The 26,371-nt window shown below is 36.3% G+C and overlaps 1 long non-coding RNA gene across 1 annotated transcript in view; it reads right to left on the bottom strand.

Moving 5' to 3' along the window:
* LOC115305464 overlaps positions 1-23,801 on the bottom strand; it is a 29,536-nt gene extending 5,735 nt beyond the window's left edge. Inside the window, exons 1-2 of the long non-coding RNA XR_003914793.1 lie at positions 23,777-23,801; positions 11,727-11,792 (exon numbers count right to left, since the gene is read on the bottom strand). This is a non-coding gene — a long non-coding RNA (uncharacterized LOC115305464). The remainder of the gene's footprint in view (positions 1-11,726; positions 11,793-23,776) is intronic.
* Between the last annotated feature and the right edge of the window lie 2,570 nt (positions 23,802-26,371).

The following is a 26,371-nucleotide window of genomic DNA, read 5'->3' as shown; positions in this document are numbered from 1 at the left end:
TCATTCAGGCCTCTTCTAAGGACGAAGTTTTCTTCCTTTTAATATTCTTTATCTTTTCCAAGCCTTTACTGCAAAAGAAAAGTGTTCTCCCTCTGGCTCGATTTACTTTCCCTTTCTACTCCTAAACTTAACTCTTTCTTCTTTAATAGACAAGAGTGATTGGAAAAATCACACGCGCTAATCCCCGATTTGGGTGCTTTTTGACACAAATATATACGTACATAAATTAACAAATTCTCCAGTTTTACCAAAGGAGGAACTTTTACTGGGAAATAGCTACTATATTTCCAAGTCTGCTTTCGCTTATACAAGTAAAGTCTTAACCAAGAAGATTATGTTTTGTTCAAGGCATTATTGCATTACTTGAACTTGGTTTGTACAATATGCTGTGTGTTTTTTCTGCTCAGTGATTGCAGCTCACTGTAACAGCTGCTTCAAAATCCTGTTCACAGTGGTGTTGGGTTGCATCAAGGATCATTGAAATGCCAGAAGACTGGCTATGGTCCAGGGTCTTGGTAGTGGTGATATTATCTGGTCATTTTAGATAAAGTATGACTCCAATTGATGGTGATGAAATATACTAAGAATAAGATATAGTAATTATGACAGATGAGATCCCACAAATATGCAATAGGCCACAATTTGCCACCCTTCTTTGAGCCTTTAGTTGGATTAGGAATCTGATCTAATACCATAGCCATAGGATATTAGTCAATATCATAGACTGCTCTGTCTTTCTATCCACTGGATTTTGATTGAGTATTTCAGTTAGTGCATTATTTCACAACGTGTGCCTAGGCATGTATGTAGTCTTAATTTTAATGTGACTGATAGAAATGTTCAGTGCATGCAATGAATCTGTGTATCTAATGCATGCTACGCTAACCCTTCAAAATGGTTGTTTAATGCTCAATGATATAGCACGTGTCACATGTGCATGGAAATCTGGTCAAAACATTTTGGATGGCGAAAAGATCATTTCCTGACCCAAAGAAGACACGTGGCCCAGCAAATTCGAAGAACTCTTCTAATTAGAGAAGCTGTGATCATATGACTCCCTTTTTAAGAATATGAATGTGACAAAGAGGCTGCAGTTAGTAAGAGACAGTACAGGGAGACATCTATGTGACAGAAGTTATGGGAACAAAGCATTAGGGAGAATGAAACCACATACAGTAAGATTTCAATAAAGACCTTGCCGTTTACTAAGGCTATAAGTAAGAACGAATAAGGAGACAGCCACAAAGCAAGGTACCTTGACTGGCTTACCTAGGGATTATGATTTATATCGACCAAAAAGATGATGGATTTTATGTCATAAAGCATGCTGATCATGGCACCATCTGTGATAGTGACTTATGAAAAGATTTTTCCAAACATATAAAAAAGTTGGGAAAACCTCTAAAGCTAAAATGAAATCTCCACATACTAATCATGTATTTTGATGGTAAACATCCATAACTTAAAATTTACTATTTTAGCCATTTTTAAGGGTACAATTTAGGAGCATTAAGTGCATCCAGAATGTTATGTAAAATAAAGAGGAGCAGGAAAGAAGGCTGTAAGATTGGTTTGAATAATCTCCTGCCCATACTTTTTACTGTTTTATATACAAAGCTTTTGCTATTAGGCAAAACTTAAAACTGCCATCTTTAAAAAAATATTTGGATTTTAAAAAATTTATGATAACTAAATGACTCATTTATTACTTAGCCTGTGGACTGTTCTTATCAAACAAAAAATTAAATTTTATTTTTGAGGCTAAGACTATGCTGGAAAATATAGTTCTTGATCAGTACAGTTTAATTCATAGATATTTTAACTACATATAAATATATACATATGGTCATTTAGGAAAAATAATTCAAACTCAAGCTTTTTATATTTTTACCAGTAGGTGTTTCATTTTTAGAAATCAAGTACTTGGTTTTTGTTTTGTTTTGTTTTGTTTTTGAGAGAGAGAGAGAGAGAGAGAGAGAGCGTGCCTGTGCATGTGCTTGGGGGAGGGTCCATAGGAAAGGGAGAGGGAGAGAGAGAATGTCTGGCAGGTTCCAGGCCAAGTACAGATTGGACACAGCACCTAATCCTACCACCGTGAGATCACGACCCCAGCTGAAATCAAGAATTGTGTGCTTGACCAACTAAGTCACCCATGAGTCCCAAACATCAAGTATTTTTTAATTGTTTGATTGGAGGGCACCTTTTCAAACAATTAAATGTAATTAGAGAATTTGAGATTTCTGAACATTTTAATTTTTAAAAAAATTTTAAAAATATTTATTTATTTTTCAGAAGGAGAGACAGAGTGTGAGCAGGAGATGAGCAGAGAGAGAGGGAGACAGAATCTGAAGCAGGGTCCAGGCTTTGAGCTGTCAGCACAGGGCCCGACGTGGGGCTTGAACCCATGAACCATGAGATCATGACCTGAGCAGAAGTCAGATGCTTAACCAACTGAGCCACCCAAGCACCCCTAAACATTTAATTTTTAAAACTATGGTTTAATAATCATACTGTGAAGGGAGTGCCTGGGTGGCTGAGTTGGTTAAGCAGCTGACTTTGGCCCAGGTTATGATCTCATGGCTTGTGAGTTCGAGCCCTGCACAGGGCTCTGCGCTGACAGTTCAGAGCCTCCAGCCTGCATCAGGCTCTGTCTCTCTCTCTCTCTCTCTCTCTCTCTCTCTTTCTCTCTGCCCCTCCACAGCTCATGTGTGTTCTCTCTCTCTCTCTCTCTGAAAAATAAGTATTAAAAAATAAAAAGAATCATACTGTGTGGGTGCTCTTTTGAGAGAATAAGTCCTGCATCTATAAAATAAAGATAACTTTATGTGTTAAACCAAAATTGCTAACATTTATACATCTTAAAATGTCAATGGCTATTCAATATTCCTGAAACTAGTTTCAGTTTTGAGGCCCTCATTAAGAAAAATAATAGAAATATAAAATTCAATACAAATATAAGTATTTATTCATAATGAAAAAGAATCTCAAGTTTACATTCTTAAAAAAGTGACAAATATCACAAATACTACAAAATCCAAAAAGATAGGCTAATGTGTTTTATTGACTAGTCTGACTTGTCTCTGAATTATTCTTTTTTCTCTGTAGTTTTGGTTACATATGGTTCTAATTGAATTTTTACATCATGATAATTTATATTATTTCCATAGAAAGGATAGAAAGATAATTTAATCTTTTCTCATATGGTTGAACAAAATTTGTTTTTTAAGTAATGACATAGGCATCTTATAGCTTCACAACACTTTATTGCAAATGTCATATAAATGTTTAGGATTTTTGTAAATTTTGGGGAAACCTCTGTCAGGCTCATGATTTCATAAGTGAGCTGATGATTTTAGGGACGTTCACGTTTTCCTGTGCAATTTCTAATCTTAAATGCCATTTATATTGACAATACTTATTAATCAGTTTGCCACTGATGTTTATACAAATTGTTTCATAATTCCTCAAATTGATGCCTTAAGTTCCTATTTAAACATTTACTGTTTCTCATAATGTCTTTTCAATGTTGTTGCATATTCATTTTCCACATTTTCTTGGATTTTTCTGTTTCTTTTCCTTATCTTTGTGATTTCAATTTTTAAAAAATTTTTTATTTTTAATGTTTTTTTTATTTATTTTCAAGAGACAGAGAGAGACAGTGCGAGCAGGAGAGGGTCAGAGAGAGAGAGAGACACAGAATCTGAAGCAGGCTCCAGGCTCTGAGCTGTCAGCACAGAGCCCGACGCAGGGCTTGAACCCACGAACCATGAGATCATGACCTGAGCCAAAGCCGGATGCTTAACTGACTCAGCCACCCAGGTGCCCCTATCTTTGTGATTTCAAACATCAGAATGTTTTTATTCCAGTAAACTAATGTACAGTGTTGTATTAATTGCAGGTGTTCCAGATAATAAATCTACAATTTTGTTAATATCTCAGTGCTCATCAAGATAAGTGTGCTCTAAATCCCCTTTATCTACCATCAGAATTTTTACTGTGAGACAATAAAAGAGTTTTTGGCATTTTGAAATTTCCTCTATTCTTCTTTGTTTCAATTTACATTTATTTATTTGTATTTTTTGTTTCAGCTAGCATACTTCCTGACAATCATATTTGAATTTTTCTGGGATCAATAAGTCTGGAAAAAAAATTTAACCTGAAATTAAGTGAAATGCATATTTTATACTTGCCACATCCAGAGCTATATAATATGTAATCAAATTACTCTAATGCTGCACACATGTACTTAGTGTGACTTAATACAATCTGATACGTTGGAAAGTATAAAAGGGTAACTTCACATACACTAATTGGTTATAGTGTTACTAAAATTGGGGGATTCTGATAAGTAAAATTTAGCTTAATTTCTATGTTGAAAAATATACATCTGTACTTTGTATTATTAAGTATATTCCTGATAAGAGAAAAAAATTTTGATAACGCCTTAATGAGAGGCTAAATCTTTTGCCCACTATTTTATATACCAAATGATTGGAAGAAGTTTCCAAATATTAACTTCTTATTTCACAAACGTCAGACTCCACCTCTTTTATTTGACGTATATACTTCCAGTGCCAGATGCTGTCAGACACATTCATATAATGCCTTACTTGGGGCCCTGCACCTTTGTACCATGATACTATGTGAGTCACGATAGTGAGCTCAAAAGAATTCCTGCAAGCCATCCTACACCTGGATTCTGGAAACAACTTAACTGTACTTACAAGTGAAAAAATGGGGCACCTGTTGGCTCAGTCAGTTAAGCGTCCCACTTCAGCTCAAGTCATGATCTCATGGTCTGCAAGTTCAATCCCTGCATTGGGCTCTGTGCTGACAGCCCAGAGCCTGGAGCCTGTTTGGATTCTATGTCTCCCTCTCTCTCTGCCCCTCCCCAGTTTGTGCTCTGTTTTTCTCTGTCTCTCAAAAATAAATAAATGTTTTAAAGAAATTTATAAAAACCAAAACCAAACAAAAAAATCTAGTGACAAAAAAACATAAATATACCCTTCTAGATTCACATTAAATGTATACCCAGCTCAAATTCCCATCAGATCTTTGAACTGGTAACAACTTCAAAGCCACCTGACACATGAAAAAAATATGACAAAGAAAACATTGAAATGGATGAGACATAAGTCTTAACCAAGTGCATTTGAAACATTTTTTTGCAAATTTGACAGAAAATGTATAACCATATGTAGTGGCTCCCCCAAAATATAGTCGTGTTCTAACCCCCAAACTTGTGAATGTGACCTCATCTGGGGGAAAGTGTCTTTGCAGATGTAACTAAGGATCTTGGAAGATGAGATCAGACTGGATTACTATTTTTTCTTTTAAAATTTTCTTTTCTTTTCTTTTTTTCTCTATTCTCTCAAGCTTCTTCAAATGACCAGACCAAAACACACCTAAAGTCTGGCTTCCTTTATTAGATTTTTTATTTGTTTTTAATGTTTTTGATTTAATTTTTTATTTTTTATTAATTATTTTTCTTCCTCCAAAATGATGACAAAAGGAATCAACCCCAAAAGAATGAACAGGAAGAAATGAAAGCCAGGGACTTAATCAACACAGATATAAGCAAGATGTCTGAACCAGAATTGAGAATCCTGATAATAAGAATACTAGCGGGAGTTGAAAAAAGCATAGAATCCCTTTCTGCATAGATAAGTGGGCGTTGGTGGTATAGTGGTGAGCATAGCTGCCTTCCCTTTCTGTGTAGATAAAAGAAGTAAAATCTAGTCTGAACAAAATTAAAAGTGCTATAACTGAGATGCAATCTCGAATGGATGTTCTAGTGGCAAAGATGGATTAGGTAGAGCAGTGAATCAGCAATAAAGAAGACCAACTTATGGAGAATGATGAAGCAGAAAAAAGAGGGAAACTAATACAAAAGAGCATGATATAAAAATTAGAGAACTCAGTGACTTATTAAATAAGAATAATATCCAAATCATAGGGGACTCAGAAGAAAGGAGAGAAAAAGGAGTAGAAGATTTATGTGAGCAACTCAGTGCAGCAAACTTTCATAACCTGGAGAAAGACATAAACATCAAAATCCAGAAAGCACAGAGAACTCTCATTAGATTCAACAAAAACTGACCATCAACAAGGCATATCAAAGTCAAATTCACAAAATACACAAACAAGGAAAGAATTATGAAAGCAGCAAGGGGAAAAGGGTCCTTAACCTAAAAGGGAGGACAGTTCAGGTTCACAGCAGACCTATCCACAGAAACCTGGCAGGCTATACAGGAGTGGCAAGATAATACTCCACGTGCTGAATCAGAAGAATATGCAGCCAGGAAATTCTTTATCCAGCAAAGCTGTCATTCAAAATAGAAGAAGAGATAAAGAATTTCCCAGACAAACAAAAACTAATTTAAAGAGTCTCTCTGAGGGTAGAAAAGACAAAACAAAACAAAAAAGACCAAAAGCGACAAAGACTAGAAAGGAAAAAAAAAAAAAAAAAACCACCACCAGACTCTCCAACTTTACAGGCAACACAAAGGCAAGAAGTTCACATCTTTCAGTACTCCCTCTAAATGACAATGGACTAAAAGCACCAGTCAAAAGTCATAGGGTGGGGCGCCTGGGTGACTCAGTCAGTTGAGGATCTCATTTTCAGCTCAAGTTGGGATCTCACGTTTGTGGGTTCAAGTCCCCTGTCAGGCTCTGTGCTGACAGCTGAGAGCCTGGAGCCTGTTTCAGATTCTGTGTCTCCCTCCTTTTCAGCTCCTTCTCTGCTCATGCTCTGTCTCTGTCTCTCAAAAATAAATATTAAAAAAAATTTCCTTAAGTCATAGGGTAACAGAACTGATAAGACAACAACATCCATCCATATTGCTGTCTACAAGAGACCCATTTTAGACCTAAAGACACCTTCAGATTCAAAGTAAAGGGATGGAGAACAATCCATCGTGTAACGGTTGCCAAAGGAAAGCTGGAGTAGCCATATCAGACAATCTAGATTTTAAAATAAAGACTAACAAGAAATGAGGAAGGTCATTATATCATAGTTAAGGGGTCTATCCACCAAGATCTAACAACTGTACATATTTATGCCCCAAATGTGAAGGTCCCCAAATATATAAATCAATTAATCACCAACATAAAGAAACTCATTGCCAATCACACCATAATAGTAGGGAACTTCAACACTACAGCAATGAATGATCATCTAAACAAAAAATCAACAAGGAAACAATGGCTTTGAATGACACACTGGACTGGATGGACTTAAGAACATTTCATTCAAAGCAGCAGAATACACATTCTTCTAGAGTGCACGTGGAACATTCTCCAGAATAGATCATATATTGGGACACAAATCAGCCCTCAACAAGTACAAAAAGATCAAGATCACACTGTGCATATTTTTAGACAACAACACTGTGAAACGATATCAACCACAAGAAAAAACTTTGAAAGACAACAAGAATATCCTACTAAAGAATGAATGAGTTAACCAACATGTTAAAGAGGAAATTAAAAAGTACATGGAAGCCAATGAAAATGATAACACCACAGCCCCAAACCTCTGACACCCAGCAAAGGGAGTCCATAAGAGGGAAGTATATTGCAACCCAGCCCTTCCTAAAAAAGGAAGAAAGATCTCAGATACACAGCCTTACCTTATACCTTAAAGAGCTGGGGGGAGAAACAACAAATAAAACCCAGAAACAGCATAAGATGGGAAATAAAAAGATTAGAGTGAAAATAAATGCTATTGAAATAAAAGAAAAAACAGCAGAACAAATCAATAAAACCAGGAACTGGTTCTTTGGAAGAATTAACAAAATTGATAAACCCTTACTTGGTCTGATTAAAAAAAAAAAAAAAGGAAAGGACCCAAATAAATAAAATCAGGAGTGAAAGAGGAGAGATCACAATCATCACTGCAGAAATACAAACAATAATAAGAGAATAATATAAGCAACTATATGCCAATAAATTGGGCAATCTGGAAGAAATGGACAAATTCCTAGAAGCATATAAACTACCAAAACTGAAACAGGAAGGAATAAAACATTTGAGCAGACCCATAACCAGTAAAGAAATTGAAGGGAGCCTAGGTGGCTTAGTAGGTTAAGTGTCTGACTTCAGCTGAGGTCATGATCTCCCCATTCTGAGTTCAAGCCCTGCATTGAGCTCTGTGATGACAGCTCAGAGCCTGGAGCCTGCTTTGGATTCTGTGTCTCCCTCTCTCTCCCTGCCCCTCCCTTGCTCACGCTCTGTGTCTCTCTCTTTGTCTCTCAAAAACTGAATAAATGTTTAAAAAAATTTTAATTAAATTGGTAATCAAAAATCTCCCATAAAAACAGGAGTCCAGAGCTGGATGGCTTTCTAGGGGAATTCTACCAAACATTTAAAGAGGAGTTAACACTTATTCTTGTGAAGCTATTCCAAAAAATAGAAATGGAAGGAAAACTTCCAAACTCATTCTATGAGGCCAGAATTACCTTGATTCCAAAACCAAAGACCCCACTAAAGAGGAGAACAACAGATCAATTTCTCTGATAAACATGGATGCAAAAATTCTTAACAAGATACTAGCCAACTGAATCCAGCAATGCATTAAAAGAATTACTCACCACGACCAAGTGGGGTTTATACTTGGGATGCAGAGTATAAATTAGTGGTTCAATATCCACAAATCAATCAATGTGATACATCACATTAATAAAAGAAAAACAAGAACTACATGATCCTCTCAATAGATGCAAAGAAACATTTGACAAAATACTTCACCCTTTCTTCATAAAATCTCTCAAGAAAGTAGGGATAAAAGGATCATATGTCAAGATCATAAAAGCCATGCAAGAGACCCACCACTAATATCATCCTCAATGGAGAAATACTGAAAGTCTTTCCTTAAGGTCAGGAACCCAACAAGGATGTCCACTCTCCCTACTGTTATTCAACATAGTATCAGAAGTCTTAGCTTCAGCAATCAGAAAACACAAAGGAATACAAGACATGCAAATTGGAAAGGAGGCAGTCAAACTTTCACTCTTCGTAGATGACATGATACTCTATATGGAAAATCCAAAAGATTACATAAAAAATTCTGCTAGAACAGATCCATGAATTCAGCAAACTTGCAGGATATAAAATCAATGTAAAGAAATCAGTTGCATTTCTATACAGTAATAATGAAGCAACAGAAAGAGAAATCAAGTAATCGATCCCATTTACAATTGGACCAAACACCATAAAACACCTAGGAATAAACCTAACCAAAGAGGTGAAAAATCTATACACTGAAAACTATAGAAAGGTTATGAAATAAATTAAAGATGACACAAAAATAAAATAAATATTTCATGCTCATGGATTGGAAAAACAAATATTGTTAGAATGTCAATACAACCCAAAGCAATCTACATATTTAATATAATCTTTATCAAAATATCACCAGCATTCCTCACAGAGATAGAACAAACAATCCTAAAATTTATATGGAACCAGAAAAGACCCTGAATAGCCAAAGTAATTCTAAGAAAGAAAATTAAAGCTGGAGACATCACAATCCAGGACTTCAATATGTACTACAAAGCTGTAATCATCAAGACAGTCTGATACTGGCACAAAAACAGACACTTAGATCCATGGAACAGACTAGAGAACCCAGAAATGGACCCACCAATGTATGGCCAACTAATCTTTGACAAAACGGGAAAGAATATTTAATGAAATAACGACAGTCTTTTCATCAAATAGTTCTGGGAAAACTGGACAGAGACATGCAGAAAAATGAACCTGTACCACTTTCTTACACCATACTCAAAAATAAACTCAAAATGGATGAAGAACATAAATGTAAGACCAGGAAGCCATCAAAATCTTAGAGAAAACAGGCAACAACCTCTTTGACTTCAGCCACAGCAACTTCTTACTCATGTCTCCAGAGGCAAAGGAAACAAATGTAAAAATGAACTATTGTGACTTCATCAAGATAAAAGAAAACTCCTGCACAGCAAAGGAAACAATCAGCAAAACTAAATGGCAACCGGCAAAATGGGAGAAAGATATTTGCGAATGATATATCAGCTAAAGGGTTATTATCCAAAATCTATAAAGAACTTATCAAACTCAATACCCCAAAACAAATAATCCAGTGAAGAAATGGGCAAAAGACATGAATAAACACTTTTCAAAAGAAGACATCCAGATGGCTAAGAGACACATGAAAAAATGCTCAACATCACTCGTCATTGGGGAAATACTAATCGAAACCACAGTGAGAAACTACGTCACACTTGTCAGAATGGCTAAAATTAATAACTCAAGCAACAACAGATATTGGCGAGGATGCGGGGAAAGAAGGACACTTCTACACTGCTGATGGGAATGCAAACCGGTGCAGCCACTCTGGAAAACAGTACGGAGGTTTCCAAAAAATAAAAAATAGAACTACCCTACTACCCTACAATTGCACTACTTTTATTTTTATTTTTATTTTTATTTATTTATTTATTTTATTTATATTTTATATTTATTTATCCAAAGGATACAGGTGTGCTGTTTCAAAGGGACACATGCACCCCAATGTTTATGGCAGCACTGTCGACAATAGCCAAAGTATGGAAAAAGCCAAATGTCCATTGATGGATGAATGGATAAAGAAGATGTGGTATGTATATATATATATATATATATATATATATATATATATATATATACATACACAATGGAGTATTACTTGGCAATCAAAAAGAATGAAATCTTGCCATTTGCAACAATGTGGATGGAAATAGAAGATATGCTAAGCAAAATTAGTCAGAGAAAGACAACTATCATATGACCCCACTCATATGTGGAATTTATGATACAAAACAGATGAACATAGCAGAAAAGAAACAACAATAATATAAAAACAGGGAGGGGGACAACACATAAGAAATTCTTTAATACAGAGAACAAACTATGAGTTGCTGGAAGGTTTGTGGGGGGGAGGATGTCTAAACGGGTAAGGGCCATTAAGGAAATCACCTGCGATGAGCACTGGGTATTATAGGTAGGGGATGAACCACTGGATTCTACTCCTGAAATCATTATTGCGCCGTATGCTAACTAACATGGATTTAAATTTAATAAATAAATAAATAAACAAACAAACAAAGAGTTTTTCTTCCTTGGGCACTTGGGTGGCTCAGTCAGTTAAGTGTCAGCTCTTGATTTTGGCTAAACTCATGATCTTCACATTCTTGAGATTGAGCCCTGTTGGCCCCAGAGTCAGCTCAGGGTTCTCTCTCTTCTTCAGTCTCTGCCCCTCCCCCATTTGCACGCACATGTGCATTCTCTCTCTCTCTCTCTCTCTCTCTCTCTCTCTCCTTCTTTCTTGCCCTCTCAAAATAAATAAACTTAAAAAAATCTAGACGATTGCTGGATGGGTGTTGGGTGGGGGAAATGGGCTAAATGGGTGATGGGCATTAAGGAAGCCACTTGTTGGGATGAGCTCTGGGTGTTATACGTAAGTGATAAATCACTAAATTCTACTCTTGAAACTATTATTGCACTATATGTTAACTAACTTGGATTTAAATAAAATTATATAAAAGTTTTTTTTAAGTTTTCCTTCTCTGTCATTTTTCTTTCCCTGCTTTGGCTTGGAAACTTTAAATTGAATAAGAAACAGATCTTGGATAAAAATAGCTTCAATGACCCAGGATAATAAAGGGGAAGCTAGGAGGTGGAAATGAAAATGAAAAAGCAGGGATTCTTACCTTTCATATTGATCCTCAACTTGAGGTTCCCTCTGCTCTTCTCAGGATCTGATGATCCTCCCAAGCCTTCACCAAATTGTCAGGGAAAACAAGATAACAGACTCAAGTTTTACAACTGGACTTTGTCACTTACAAGGATGCAAGAATGATAGAAATACACATAAGTTCAATGCGACTCTCTACAGACTTCACTTCCCTAATTGGACTTGCTAGATGAGCGACTTATATTCAAGAGAGAATCGAGGGTTTTTCTCTAGGTACGTCAAGTTATAAAGCAAACTGATCATGGCATTTGTGCTAATTTATGGTGGGTTGGCCAACTGGGAGAGTTATTTAAAGGAGTACTAGTGAGTGTTGATGGTGCATTTTAAAAGTGGCCACAGTATGTTTGTCCAGGGAAAGAAAACACATGAATCTTATTAGTTCATTGAGCTCATAACTACATATGTGTTTATGTAGTTTGGACTGTTATGGAGGTTGATTTTTCTTCTAGAGAAAAGAGGGGAGGTTGAGTCTCAGAATGAATAAAACATTACACAAATGGAATAACTTGTTAGGGTAAAATTACTGTGATTGTTATTAAAATATAACATCCTCTAGGGAAAGTGTCTTGGAATGCTGTGGAGAAGAGTTTTCTTGATAATCCCCAAGTCTCCTGCTGCCCGTGACAGCCACACCCCTGCTTGATTATACATTTATGCCAAGCCAATAGGCTTAATAGATTAAATGATGCCACTTTGGTTGGTTAAGTTTAAGGGTATCTTACTGGTTGGTGTATCCTCCTTTTTTCTACCCTGCTCCATTCATAGCAGGCTCCTTTCTGTTTCTATAACACACCAGGCATGCTCTTGCCTCAAGGATTTTTACTATTTGTTTTCTCTGCCTAGAACATTCTTCCCTGAGATATGTGCCTATATCAGTCAGTTCAGGCTTCTATATCACAAATACCATAGACTGAGGGTCTTAAACATTTATTTCTCACAGTTCTGGAGCCTGGCAGGTCCAAGATCAAGTGCCTACAGATTCTGGGTCTGGTGAGAGCTCTGTTATTAATATACAGATGGCTACAGTATATACTGTATATTAGGTGGGTAATATACAGGTGCTGTGTCTGCATATGGTGGAGTGAGAGAGGATTCTGGTCTCCTTTTCTTCTTTTTTTTTTTAATGTAAGTATTTTTAAAATGTTTGTTTTTGAGAGAGAGAGAGAGAGAGAGCACAAGCATGATCAGGGGAGGGGCAGAGAGAGAGGAGGACAGAGGATCTAAAGCAGGCTCTGTGCTGACAGCAGAAAGCCCAACACAGAGGCTCCAACCCACAAACCATGAGATCATGACCTGAGCCGAAATCAGACGCTTAACCAGCTGAGACACCCAGGCTCATCTGGTCTCCTCTTCTTATAAAGATACTAATTCTATCATGGGGTGCCACTCTCATTACCTCATCTAAATCTGTGTACCTCCCCAAAGCCCCATCTCCAAATATCACATTGGGGAATAAAATGTCAATGTATGAATTTAGAAGGGACACAAACATTCAATCCACAGCACCTCTTCTAAGCAGGTCCTAATTGCTCTAAGTGAGCCTCTTGACTTCTCTTTCTTCACTTCCTTTTATTGTTCACCTTTTCATATGATTTTGTTGTTGTTGTTGTTTATCCCTTCCTAACTGTTAAGGGTAAATGGGTAAAAGACCAGCAGGATGCAAGCTGAAAGCTTAGGACTAGTGGAAGGAAAGGGAAAAGTATTTCAGTCCCTTTCCCCCAGAATTTTCCATTTTTAATTCTGAGCTTCAAGAATTCTTTCTAAAAATTACCAGAAGTTAACTCATATAGCTTGCTCAATGAGCTGTTTCAGGAATTTTTAATGGGAATTGCTATCTCCTGTGAATTTCACGGAGTCACTGATATATAGTTTAATAATATCTTCTAAGGTTTCCAACTTGAAAGCAAGGACCTAGTTCCTAAAGAAATTTGTTTTGCTACATTGTAATGTGTAGTAATAGATTTTAGTTGAAATTACAGTAAATAAAATTAATTATAAGAATCAATTAACTTAAACTAGCTATCATACACTTATTCTAAAATATACATTTAAAAAGATCTTAGGCCATTGATTACTGTTTCATCAGGTTTTAGAATTTAATATCTGCTCAATAAATCTACAAATCTAAATCCAATATAATTAGTTTACATAACCTGCATTGCATTATAATTATTGTTTTAGGGAATTAAACAATATGAAGCAATGTTTTGTTCTAAAGGTAGTGTATGAGTTATCAAATTCTCTGTATAAATATCTTTGCTCTTATAGAATTCTATGTCATTAATAATGACACTCTTTGACTAAATTAGTTATAGAATTATCATTTTGTCACATTCTTGTATAAGTGCCTTGATTTACAGAGCTATGTGTCATTAATTATTCTAGTGTTAGGTAAAATCGTTTCTTATCAAGGAAAAATTATACTTGAATCAATGGGTACTAGAAAATTAAAATTTAACAAAAGCAAACAGTAACTTCCACCAGGAAAATCTTATTCTCTAGAGTAAACCTGGGATAGAGAGTCACAACCTATAATCCAAACAAATGATTTTCAGGAAAACAAGTGTGGTAGTACAGTTTGGAGAAATAAAACGTTGCATATTTATGTTTAACCAGACAATGTAGGCTTCAATGAAGGTAATATTCTTTCTCCTATTTCCACACATGCTTTAATCAAGAGAAGGAAATTGTGTAGAACTCCCGCTGACAAAAGAAAAAAAAAAAAAAAAGGCTTAGCCTGCCTAGGGTAATGCTATTAAGCCTGAGAAAGGAGAAGATACCCAAAGTTTATTGGCTAATGGTTTGCTGGGAGTGAAAATGGTTACTAACGCCTGGATAATTTAACTGTAAAGTGTTATCTAGCAGGACTTGGATTTCTTGGGTCCTAGTTCAGCTGAATTGTGAAGACTGATGTTGGGTCATAAAAGGCCCTGTGGCTTCTGCTTTGCTCTCTTGGGTTAGTTGTGCTGAGGGAAGCTACTGTGCAGTGTGGACTTTCAAGCAGCTTCATGGAAAGATCTATGTGGAGAGGAATGGAGGTTTGCTGCTAAAAGCTGGTACAAATTACCATCCTCATGAAAGAGCTGCCTGGGAAGCAGATATTCCGGTCCCAGTCAAGCCTTCAGATGATTGTAGTCCTGGCAGGCATTTTGACAACGTCCTCTTGGGAGACCCTGAGCCAGGATGGCTGGCCGGCCATGCAGCTCCCGAATTCTGACACAGAAACTGTGATAGATAATAAATGTTTATTGGGGTTTTAAGTCACTAAGTTTTAATTTGTTGTGACACAACAGATAAATAATGCATATTGCAATCATTATTAAGACAGTAAAGAGGCAGGCAGAGCCATAACAATAAATCAGGAACATTCAATATTCAAAGCACAAGGGTTGCCATGACAGTGACTCAGATCTGTGGCTCAGTAGTGTCAGAGTTCGATTAGCAGTGAGATCTTTGAGGAAGAAACGCTTAAATACATCCCACGTAAAGTGTGCTCCAACTAAGGCACTACAGGGGACTATATGATTGAAAGATGAGCAGCCCGATTTGTGGAGAGAGAAGAAATCTAATGCTCTGAATTAGTCTTACTGTATCTAATATGTGCACAGCATAAATATAAATACAAATTATTCTTCTTGCTTTTTCAGATGGAACATTAATGTGATTTCTGTGAGTCATGGTCCTATTTGCACTGACCTCTGGTCCTGAATGTGGGCTTTTCTTCCCCAATAGGTTATTTTTAGTCATTGTAAAATAAGAACTGTTTTAAAGTTATGATTTCTTGATCTATAAATTAACAAAAATTTATAAAATTCTAAAAGGGTGTTTAATTGAGTTTTTCCTGTGCTTCCCAGGGCCTGATAAACAGATCACACCCTCCAGAAAATCAACTGGATTTTTAAAATAGTCTTGATCAAAAAAAAGAAAAAAAGAAAGAAAAGAAAGAAAAAAATAGTTTTCATCATGTACCTCATTCAAACTTTATTCTATAGTGCCCTACTCCTCACTTAGTTGTTAAAAGATAATAAGTAAGCCAATTCACAAAATAGAATCCTTTATGACAACTCCCAAGGAATAGGCATTTTTATAAAGAACAATCCTGTCAATGGTTCTTGTCTGTTGCAGAAATTACTCTGGGAAGTCGCACATTCCCACACAGATATTTGTTAATCCTGCAAGAATTCAGGATCAGCATGGAATTTGTATGTGGATAAAAGAGGACATGGGCTAAATACGCTTTGAAGTAAGGAAAGAGGAACACAGAGTTATGTTATCTAGAGTCAAAGGAATTGTCATTCTGTCTACTTCCACAGACTAGCAACTAAGGGAATAATATTCTTTATACATCTAAAAATAGCATGGAATATAAATTTTTCTTTTCTTTTCTTTCTGTTTCATTTCGTTTCGTTTCCTTTCTCTCTTCTTCCCTCCCTGACTTCTTTCTTTCTTTTTGTTCTTTTTGGCCTCTCTTTACCTTAACATTAAAAGCTGCTCTTTGGTTTCTGTTAGAAAAAAATATATGTAAAATAGTTTCTAACACATATTTTGGAATTTCTGGGCCATTAATTGAGTGCTTACCTCATGGTAGGTATTATGCTTACACTTTCTTCTACTGTGGTAAGTATGTGTTATTACACTCAAGATGCAAGCTCGAAGGAGAGAGCAAATAAATGGACTGCCAGGGTCACCCTGACATGTGGTAAAACTGGGCTTGGCCTCCAGGTGTGCCCAGTTCCCGTGCCCATGATTTTAATTACTAAACTATATAATGGGGAAAATATAGTTAACATTATTGTAGTGCTTATAAATGTCAGGTCTTCGTTTAAGAACTTTACGTGCATTTACTCATTTAACTGTTACAATAACCCTATCAAGTAGAAACTTCTCTTATCCCCATTTTATAAATAAGTAAACTGAGGTAAGAAAAGTTTAAGTAATGGCCAGTAAGTTATGAAGAAGACATTTAATTCCATGGTGTCCAACTCCTAAGCACATGCTAAGTTGTTAATCGATACATTAACAACTTATTTTTAAAAAGCACAGTATATTTTTAAGACAATGCAATATAAACAGTTTAAGAAAAATTAACGTCAAAATGTATTTCTAATATTGCCATAACATTAAAAGCAATAAACCATTTCTAATCTAACACTTTGAATAAGAGTCAGTCTTTGGAGACATTTCACTCTTTTGATGACCTAAAAGCAAACTTTCAAAATTCTAGTATATCTTAATTCATATAAAACAATTACAAAGATGGGTCTTCAGAATCTGTAGTTTTTACTGCACACACAAATAAAATGTTATTTTAAAGTAGATTTTTTAAACTTTAATTTGTCTAAGGATTAATCACTATTAAAGATGTGAGATCTTTGTGCTGACAGAGTAGGTAATGAGGACATAAATCAATTCAAACAAATTTTTGGCAAAGTGGAATTAAATAGTTAATAGTTGCTGATGTTTTTGCAGACTGTGAGGAAGCTGTGACTAATTCAGCTGTAAATGAAATGAACTAAAAAGAGAAGGTGTGTATTTGTCCAAATCTGGGCTAAAAGTCAAGTTTGAAGATATACGGAAATTCCATTTTCCTGTTGATAAATCAAGCAATTAATCATCTTGATCTTGAAATAGATAAGTTCCCACCCCAAATTTATTTCTTCAGTTGAAAATACAGACATAATTTAAAGAAAATTCTTTTTCACAAGAATGACATGTTTGTGATACAGCACTAATCATTCAATATTTATCATCATCAAATGGTAGCTACTGACATCGCTATCTCTAAGCATTTACAATGAAGAGGGTAACACTCATGCTTACTATTGAGAGAAGAATGTCTGATTGTGTAATCCTAACAACCAAGTTGCGTAGGAGTGTGTGCTTAGAACATAGACTGGAAAGGGAATGTGGGGAGAGAAAAAAAAAGTCGCAGTCTCTATTAGAGGGAAGCTTATGTAAGCAATAACACTTTAGAGAAGTGGAGAAGATTTTCCTAAATAATTCAATAAATCTTGACTTTAAGCTCAGAGCTTTAAAAGAATGGCAGGTGGAGTGCCTGGGTGGCTTAGTCCGTTAGGCAGTTGACTTCGGTTGAGGTCATCATCTCATGGTTCATGAATTTGGGCCTCATATCTACAGCTCAGAGCCTGGAGCCTGCTTTGGATTTTGTGTCTCCCCTTCTTTCTCTCTGCCCCTCCCCATCTCTCTCTCTCTCTCAAATAAATAAACATTAAAAACATTTTTTTTAATTTTTTTTAACAATTATTTATTTTTGAAAGACAGAGAGAGACAGATCATGAGCATGGGGAGGGGCAGAGAGAGAGGGACACACAGAATCCGAAGCAGGCTCCAGGCTCTGAGCTGCCAGCACAGAGCCCGATGCGGGGCTTGAACCCATGAACTATGAGATCATGACCTGAGCCGAAGCCAGACGCTTAACAGACTGAGCCACCCAGGCGCCTCAAAATTTCTTTAGAAAAGAATGGAAGGAAGATCCATTTAAGCAAGTGACTCTTAAAAAAAACAAGGAAGAGACAGTTCTAAAAATTAAGTACATATATAGATTATCATAAACTCTTTTTCTAACAAATTCTAAGTGTAATAGAATACATTAATCTTTTAGATTGGCTGTAAAATAATAACCAACCAAATGTTAATGACTTATTTAAAATAAAAAGATACAGGGAAGGTTGAAAGCAAAAGAGCAAACAAATACAAATCATGTTGGAAAAAGTAAGATTTGCAATATTAGAACTAAGCAATTATTAAGGCAAAGCAAAAGGTGTTTAAAAAGCGAATACTTTCAAACAATTAAGAATGCAATCCATCGTATCTCTCAAGGATTTTTACGCACCAAATAACAGCTTCTAAATTAAAAAAACCAAAGCTGCAGAAAATACAATTAGACCTAACAGAAAAACAGCAATACCTAACTCAACATTGATAGATAAAGTAGATTAAAAAATTAGTAAAGCTATAAAGGCCCTAAATAACAATACCATAGAACCTATAGGCAGATATTGAATTCAATATCTTCAAAACAAAAACAACTTTTTAAAAATCCCTGTAAGCAGTTATAAAATTTATCATACATTAAGCCACAAAAATTCAATAAATTCTAACATACAGAAGCAGCACAGAACACATTATGTGATCATCAGTTAAGTAAGAAGTCAACAAAAATTCAAAACAAAAACATAAAAAAAGTCCAAGAGTTTGAGATGAGTCATTTTTCAATATTCAGTGCTATTATTCTTCCCCTGGGTAACAATAATAATAATACTTATTATTATATTGATAATAATAACAAAAGTCATGAGAGAACAACTAGTAAGATAATTCTAAATATTGTGGACACACATAGACATCATGAACTCTTTCTACCAGATGACACTGCATGGCTTTGAAGTAGAAGGCATTGTGAATGGGAGAGAGAAAATCCTCACACCAACCTAGGAAGCAGTTTCTTCCAGGCAGAAATGTAGTTGGGAGTACGTGTAGGGAACAGTATGTCTTATAGTTCATATGTCAGCAAATAAATATCCAAAATGCTAAATCAAAAGCTGGAGAGGGTGGCTGTTGCTTCAGTGTCTGGCTTAAGCTCAGGTCATGATCATGATCTCGTGGTCCCTGAGTTTGAGTCCCATGTCGAGCTCTGTGCTGACGGCTTAGAGCCTGGAGCCTGCTTCGGATTCTCTGTCCCCCTCTCTCTGCTTGTGCTCTCTGCTTCTGCTCTGTCTCTTTCTCTCTCTCAAAAATAAATAAGCATAAAAAAAAAAGCTAGAACTATTGTTTAAGCCGCTTGGCTGTGGAGCTACATTATAGAAGCCCTAACAAATTGAAATGGACAATTTTACTGCTTCTTTTCTATTTTGTATCCAATTATACTGGATAGAACCTCTAAAATAATGTTGAAACATGGTAGTAAGGAAAATGTTCCAGTTTTATTCCTAGTCCTAGGGAGAAAGTGTTCAATAGTTCATCATTAAACATGATGATAGGTATAAGATTGTTGAAGATAGCATTTATCCAATCGAGAAGGATACCTTTAATTCAAATTTGTTGAAAGTTGTTTTTCAAAATCCTGAATTGGTATTGAATTTTATGGAATGCTTTATCTAAGCTTGTGATATTAGGTATGATTTTTCTCCTATATTCTGATAAATGGTGAATTTCATCAATTGATCTTTGAAGATTCAGCTAATTTTGCATTCCTGGGCAAACCTCACCTGTTTATACCATAGTAATAATTTTCATATATAGGTGGATTTGATTTACTAATATTTTAATGGCTCTTTTTGTTTTCGTTCATGAGGTTTATTGGTCCGTAGTTTTTCTTTTTTTCTTATTGAAGTATAATGGGCATATACCATTATATTAGGTTGAGGGTACAACAATGATTCAATATTTGTATATATTGTGAAATGATTATCATGATAAGTGTTGTGAACATCTGTCACCACACATAGTTATAGATTTTTTTTCCTGTGGCGAGAGGTTTTAAGATCTACTCTTAGCAATTTTCAAATGTGCAATGCAGTACTAACTATAGCCATCATGCTGTACATTTATATCCCCATGATTATTTATTTAGTTTGGAAAAGTGCTAAGAATATATTTTGAAAGTTTTTTGAGCAGGTAGAGTTTGATGTAAGGACAGTAAGTGTCACTGAGTTTCATTAAATTAACTAAAAAAGAACATCTATTTAAAGTGTTTTTCTTTATGTTTTTTGTTTGTTTTTTAAGAGAGAGAGAGAGAGAGCATGAGTCAGGGAGGGGCAGAGAGAGAGACACACACAGAATCTGAAGCAGGCTTTGAGCTGTCAGCACACAGCCCCACGCATGGCTCAAACCCATGAACCATGAGATCATTACCTGAGCTGAAGTCAGAAGCTCAACCGACTGAGCCACCCAGGTGTCCCAACATCTATTTATAGTAAAGAGCACTGGTTCAGCAGTTCACTGAAATAAGAGTTATTAAATAATAGAATAGCGTACTGAAAAAGTATGATCAAGTCTACATTGGTATTCAGTGATCTATTTTATTTATTAATATTTAGATGCGATTGGTAATTTTTTTTCAGACAAGAGAGAAAGAGAGTGTGCACGTGATTGGGGATAGGGAAGAGGGAGAGGGAGGGAGACTACCTGAGCTGGGCTCAGGACCTGAGGCTGAGCTCCCTCTCTGGACTGTGAGGTCAGGACCTGAGCAGAAAGCAGGAGTCTGGCGTTTAACAAATAGAACCACCCAGGCACTTACTGGGTGGCTCAGTTGGCTGAGCCTCTGACTTTGGCTCAGGTCATGATCTCACTGTTCGTGAGTTTGATCCCTGCATCGGGCTTTATGCTGACAGCTAGCTCAGAGGCTGGAGCCTGTCTTCAGATTCTGTGTCTCCCTTTCTCTCTCTGCCCCTCCCCAGCTCATGCTCTGTCTCTCTCTGTCTCAAAAATAAATAAAACATTAAAAGAATTTTTTAAATGTAATTTGTTTAAATGAGTTAAAGTTGCAGATTCAGTCGCAGGGTACATACTAAGAAAATTTAAACGCCATGGCTCTCGTATCTGCTGGACTTCTATTTTAAAATTTCTTTTTTTTAATGTTTTATTTATTTTTGAGAGAGAGAGAGAGAGAGAGAGAGAGAGAGCGAGCATGAGCAGGGAAGGATCAGAGAAAGAGGGAGACACAGAATCTGAAGACAGGCTCCAGGCTCTGAGACAGCTGTCAGCACAGAGCCCGATGAGGGGCTCGAACTCACGAACAGTGAGATCATGACCTGAGCCCAAGTCGGATGCCTAACCAACTGAGCCACCCAGGCACCCCTAAGATTTCTAATACATCTTTGCATAAAATGTGATTTTTCTCCTCAAAAAATACAACCTTATTTTCTTTGGTTTTAGTATACTTCTATTACCATTTTTTATTTAAGGATTAGAAAAGCAGAAAAAGAAACAAAACTACTGGAGGACAAATGATAATATTACCTAAAAATGTGTTTATCACTGCCCTCTGCTGTACTATTTTCCTAGGTCAACACTACTTGGTTAAGGCGGACAATGTCACTAAGAGGCATGGAACACTGACCCAGGAATGTAGAGTACTCTTCAACTACAATGTCGGTCTGCAACAGGTGTCTTTAACCTTGGTATTATTGACATTTTGGACCCAATAACTATTTGCTGCAGGGCACTGTCCTCTGTATCCTCTGTTTAGAGGCAGCCCTGGCTGCTATCCACTAGATGCCAGTACTTATCCAAGTCGTGACAACTAAAAATGTCTCCAGGTATTTCCAAATATCCCCAAGGGGGAAAAATCACTCCTGGTTGAGAACCACTGGTGTCTAGGTTAGCAGTCATGTCTGTAATGGGGTCTCATTTAGGATTCAAGGCCTGAGATACCGAATGATGAATATTACCTGTTCCTCAGGACTGGTTTATAATCTGTGTCTGGACGGCATATAGACTTCCTTGTTTACTCCATCATTTCAGTCCTAAAAACACACCCACATGTTGAGCTAGATGGGAAAGCAAGTCAATGATCCCAAGGCACTGATGATATTTTCACTCTCAGTATCATCTCTTCCAGTCATCAGCACAGGGAAAACAGGTGCAAAAGCAGGATTTCGGTTGCCATTCTGAACAGACTCGTTATTATTAGTTAGTTGCAAAACGTGTATCATGTCATTCCTACTCCCTCAGCTGACCTCAACTTAGCATGTTGTCCTGTGTTCTGGGATTTAACTTGGCAAATAATCCTTTCCTCCTTGTGTTCTTAACCTCATTTCCTATTTGTGTATCTGCTTCCCCCAGATCCTGACCTTTATGTATCTGTCCCACAGCCAGTAAAGGGACTAGGTAATGAGACTTAGAATCCTGAATGCTTCTTTTGCTTAATGACTTGGCTTGGTATTTTGAAACTTGGATACCACTTTGATCCTGATAGCAATATTAGCTCAGCATGAAAGACTTTTGAGAACAAAATTGATTATTCTAGGAAGTTAAGACCTATTTGTCCAATTTTTTTTATAGAACTTGGAAAAGTTTGGGGGCACAGAAGCAACATTACATAGGTAACCAATCTGATTGCTTTCATTTCTCATTCTCTCTTTTTCTGTCTTTCCACATATATACTTCTCATTATAAAATAATTTTGAAGCTTGGGAAAGATAGAAATTCGTAAGGAAAATATAGTCACCTATAATTTCAGTATCATAATGAATTCCATAGAAATAACTATGGTTAACTTTCTATATAGATTCCAGTCAAAGTAGAAATAAACCTGTACAGGGGTGCCTGGGTGGCTCAGTCGGTTAAGCGTCCGGCCGTGGCTCAGGTCATGATCTCACGGTTCGTGGCTTTGAGCCCCGCATCAGGCTCTGGGCTGACAGCTAGCTCAGAGCCTGGAGCCTGCTTCAGATTCTGTGTCTCCCTTTCTCTCTGACCCTCTCCTGCTCGCACTGTCTCTCTCTCTCTCAAAAAATAAATAAAAGACATTAAAAATTTAAAAAAAGAAACAAACCTGTACATAAATATGTATCTATCCACATACACATTTTTTTTTACAAAGTGCTATCATATTCCAAACAGTATTTGTAACCTGTCTTTTTTTTTTTTTACTTTATAATATATACAGTAGGGATATTTGAAATAATTAGTAACCCAGAGGCTGACATTACTGGAGCAGGGTCCTGGTGGTCTGTGTCAACTCCTCCAGAGTAGCTACATGGTGAAAGAGCCCCAGAGAATTCCATAGGAAGGACCAGGGAAGCCAGGGTGGTATGAGACTCCCTGATTACTCAGAGAAGCTTCTATATACCAAGAGTAGAATGTGTCTCAGTTTTTTGTTTTATCTTTTATTAAGACTTTATTTTTTAGAGCAATTGTAAATTCACAGTAAAATTGAGGGGAAGATCAGAGATTCTCCATAATCTCCGCCTCCACACAGTACAGCCTCTCCCATTATTAATCCCTTCCACTGATAGGTACTTTTGTCACAGTTGACGAACTTACCTTGACACACCACAATCACCCTAAGTCCATAGTTAAAATATGGTTCACGCTTGGTGTTGTACACACTATGGATTTGGACAAATATATGATGACATGAATCCACCATTATAACATCATACAGAGTATTTTCACTGCTCTAAAATACTTCCACTCTCCCTCCCCACCCCTGGCAACCACTGATCTCGTTATTGCCTCCACAGTTTCGTCTTTTCTAGAATGTCATATAGTTGGAATTAACTATGCAGCCTTTTCAGATTGACCTCTTTTACTTAGTAATATGCATTTAAAGCTCCTCCATGTCTTGTTATGCCTTTATAGCCCATTTCTTTTTAGCACTGAGTAATACTCCATTGTCCAAAGAAGCTGTACCCTTTTGCATTACCACCAACAATGAATGAGAGTTCTTGTTCCATGTCCTCGCCAGCATTTGGTGTTCTCAGTGTTCCAGATTGTGGCCACTCTGTTAGGTGTGTAGTGGAATCCCTTTAAACTTCCATTTTCCTGATGACATAGGATGTAGAATATTTTATCTAAAATTTTTAACAATTAGGGTCAGATCAGTGAAAATCAGCTGATTAGCATTCCTGAATATATTGCTTTAATATCTTTAATATCTACTTAGATAGTAATCAAAAGCCTAATATTTAATGGCTGCAAAGTACTTAAATATGTAGATATTTTATTCACTGCATCTTTATATTGGTCTCCAGCACTTTATATTTTTGGTGAATCTGTATGTTCACTATTCACCAAAGAAATCATCATTTCTTTTTTTTTAATAATGTTTATTTTTGAGAGAAAGAGAGACAGAGTGCGAGTAGGGGAGGGGCAGAGAGAGAAGAGGACACAGAACCTGAAGCAGGCTCCAAGCTGAGCTGTCAGCACATATCATGACCTGGGTTGAAGTTGGGCGCTCAACAGACTGAGTCACCCAGGAGCCCCATGAAATCATCATTTCTTAATTAAATTTATGTAAATTCCTCCTAGTCCCTTCCTCAAAATTTGATCATGTTATATAGAACGTACTACACTGTAGTTAAATTATATCTCTAACCTTCTGCTTCTCCTACCAAGCAGTACATCCTACAAGAGTAGGGACTGTGTCTTGGTCATGTTTGAATTGGTGGTATTTGTTGTTCAATAAATGTTTACTGAAATGAACTGTAGTAATATTCTTTCTCCTGTTTCCTAGGAGCCTATGCATTGGCCTCGATTAACATCTCGCTTTCAAAGCATTTTTAAAAATATAAACCACCATGAATTATCATATTACTTTCATTTTCCCTCTGCTTCCTCGTCTAGGCAAGCCTAATTAAAAACCACTTTGGAAGTCAATCCACTCCTGTAGTTTAGAGTTTTTCAAAGGCTTCTGTTTAGAAAATTCTTCTCAGCATTCCAGTCCAGTTATCTGAATGACCACTGGAAACCTATTTTATTCACAGAGCTCAATAGTGAACAAGCAAGATAACTTCATCTTGCCTCCTCTGCTCTGAACTTAGAAACCTATGAACTTGTGCTTGATGTTCATGCATTCTTTCATTCAATAATTCATTATATCTTTATTGAACTCATATTACCTGCCAGATCTGTGGATCAACAGATAAATAAAACATAGTCTCTACCTTTGAGGAATTCCAAATTAGGGGAGGAGGCAGGTTCTATTCTACAATGTAGTACGTCTCATAAGATATTTATGCACAGAGTATAAAAATGCACTGTGTTGTCATATTTTCACACTCTTATGTCTTCAACCTAGTTTAAAGCACTTTACCTCTACTAGCAAAATAAAGCTTCCTTGGTCCTTAATGATTTGGATTTATTAAAAAAGGAATTTTTAAATAAAAACATTTTTAAAGCTTGAATTTTCCAAATATCACTTTTTGTCAATATCATCAAGCAGCTGACTGATTAAAAGAGAAAAGAAAAAGAAAAGTCGAACCCTTAAATGTTTTCTAGAAATGTTAACATTCATCCCACTCTCTGAAATATTTTCATGTTGCATCACAAAGCAAAGATAATTTATTTTTAATTTTTTAATCTTTTTATTAAAAGATAATTTATCTTTAATTACTAGTCTTATGAAGATCAATGTTAGTGAGCCTAAAGCTTTCAAAATGAAACACAGGAAATAGTTACAATGAGACCACTGTATACAAATAAACTTACACTTGCCTTCTGCCAGAAGACTTTAATAAGCATACCTAACACATCTGACACAGGACGCAAATCATTTTAATATACCCCTTTTCTTTTTTTAAAAATTTTCTCTTTTTTAAAATGTTTTAAACATTTATTTAGTTTTAAGAGACAGAGAGAGCATGAGTGGGGGAGGGGCGGAGAGCGAGGAAAATGAAGCAGGCTCCAGGCTCTGAGCTGCCAGCACAGAGCTGGACATGGGGCTCGAACTCAGGAAGCAGGAGATCATGACCTTAGCTGAAGGTGAACGGTTAACTGACTGACTGAGTCACCCAGGTGCCCAATATACCAATATACCCCTTTCCCTTACAAGAAAGTTATTTAAAAAACAATCATTACATGAAATAAATAATGATAATGGCTAGAAAGGAAACTCAGACAGTATAAGATTTATTTTAT

The sequence above is a fragment of the Suricata suricatta genome, chromosome 2, assembly GCF_006229205.1.
Source record: "Suricata suricatta isolate VVHF042 chromosome 2, meerkat_22Aug2017_6uvM2_HiC, whole genome shotgun sequence".
Classification (NCBI taxonomy): Eukaryota; Metazoa; Chordata; class Mammalia; order Carnivora; family Herpestidae; genus Suricata; species Suricata suricatta.
This window is presented reverse-complemented; position numbering and strand designations above follow the sequence as displayed.